A 2,124-nucleotide genomic window follows, 5' to 3' on the forward strand; every position below is an offset into this window, starting at 1 on the left:
TTCACACACCTTCCTTGCTGAAGTAGTACATTCATACAGCTCTCTTGGGGAGAGGCAGGTGCTACACTCACCCAAGTTTCCTTCTTAGCGTCCGGGTCGACGAAGATGAGATGAGTGGCGGTCAGGTACAAGGTCCCCGTCGACTTTCTGTTGCTGAACCGGTCCAGCAGGCGCACATTCTCAACCTGAAACACAACACAACACCTTCAGTACCTCCGGCAAGCGCACATTCTCAACCTGAAGCACAACACCTTCAGTACCTCCAGCAAGCGCATATTCTCAACCTGAAACACAACACCTTCAGTACCTCCAGCAAGCGCATATTCTCAACCTGAAACACAACACCTTCAGTACCTCCAGCAGGCGCACATTCTCAACCTGAAACACAACACCTTCAGTACCTCCAGCAAGCGCATATTCTCAACCTGAAACACAACACCTTCAGTACCTCCAGCAGGCGCACATTCTCAACCTGAAACACAACACAACACCTTCAGTACCTCCGGCAGGCGCACATTCTCAACCTGAAACACAACACAATAAATGTTCAGTACCTCCGGCAGGCGCACATCTTCAACCTGAAACACAACACAACACCTTCAGTACCTCCGGCAGGCGCACATTCTCAACCTGAAACACAACACAATACATCTTCAGTACCTCCAGCAAGTGAACATTGTCACTACCAAAACTGAGGTATCATAGGCGTTAGTTGCGGCATCGATGCTTGATATTTTATCCAGTCCTCCTGTTTTCCCAAGAGTTCTAATATTTTCCCTAGAGTCTTCACATATTTTCCCTAGTCTTCACATATTTTTCCAAAAGTCTTCACATATTTTTCCTAGTCTTCACATATTTTCCCTAGAGTCTTCATATTTTTCCTAGAGTCTTCACATATTTTTCCTAGAGTCTTCACATATTTTTCATAGTCTTCACATATTTTTCCAAAAGTCTTCACATATTTTTCCTAGTCTTCACATATTTTCCCTAGAGTCTTCATATTTTTCCTAGAGTCTTCACATATTTTTCCTAGAGTCTTCACATATTTTTCCTAGAGTTTTCACATATTTTTCCTAGAGTCTTCACATATTTTTCCTAGTCTTCACATATTTTCCCAAGAGTCTTCACATATTTTCCCAAGAGTTTTCAAATTTTCACAAGAGTTCCCATATTCTCGCAAGAGTTCTCATATTTTCCAAAGAATCCTTATGTTTTCCCAAGAGTCCCCGTGTTTTCCCAGGGCTGGTGATACTTTCCCAGGGATGCTCACACATCCCAGGAGGTCTTGTAACCTCCTAAATTACTCTATCCTCGCTCAGGTCACCTACCAAAATAATAATGTGATTATAAATCTCATTAAGGTTAGCTCCGAGGCACCTAACTGTCTTCTGGTGAGGCTGGGAAGGAAGGGGAGAGGAAGATGTAAGAGGCAGGGGTAATGAAGAGGCTAGGAGAGGAGGTGGTGAGGGAGAGAAGGATGGAGATGGTACAAGTGAATCAGATAAAGCGGATGGAAAGATGATTCAACAGTTCACAGAGGGAAAGTACAAGAGCAATAGAACAAGGGCAAGAATAACACGAGTGAATAAAACAATAGGAAAAAATAAGAGGGGTAAACGAAGCAAGAAAAACAAGAATGAGACAACAGAAACAGGCACAAACAGGAAAACAAATGAAAACATCACACAATGTTGTCAAGAATATATAGAAAACAGGAGGAAGAGAGTAGTGTCGAGTCCTACTACACTATAAAGTAGTTACATGGTGCTACACTACTCTGTATGATAGTTACATGGTGCTACACTACTCTGTATGATAGTTACATGCTGCTACACTACTCTGTATGATAGTTACATGGTGCTACACTACTCTGTATGATAGTTACATGGTGCTACACTACTCTGTATGATAGTTACATGCTGCTTCAATACTCTGTATGATAGTTACAGGGTGCTACACTACTCTGTATGATAGTTACATCGTGCTACACTACTCTGTATGATAGTTACATGCTGCTTCAATACTCTGTATGATAGTTACATGCTGCTACACTACTCTGTATGATAGTTACATGCTGCTTCACTACTCTGTATAATAGTTACATGGTGCTACACTACTCTGTAT

At 41.9% G+C, this 2,124-nt stretch overlaps 1 long non-coding RNA gene across 1 annotated transcript in view; it reads right to left on the minus strand.

The window, feature by feature from the left end:
* The window catches only part of LOC128685079 (uncharacterized), an 82,181-nt gene continuing 80,057 nt past the window's right edge, over positions 1-2,124 (minus strand). Inside the window, exon 3 of the long non-coding RNA XR_011394458.1 lies at positions 1-185. This is a non-coding gene — a long non-coding RNA (uncharacterized lncRNA). The remainder of the gene's footprint in view (positions 186-2,124) is intronic.

Source organism: Cherax quadricarinatus, chromosome 5 (genome assembly GCF_038502225.1).
Source record: "Cherax quadricarinatus isolate ZL_2023a chromosome 5, ASM3850222v1, whole genome shotgun sequence".
NCBI classification, from domain to species: Eukaryota; Metazoa; Arthropoda; class Malacostraca; order Decapoda; family Parastacidae; genus Cherax; species Cherax quadricarinatus.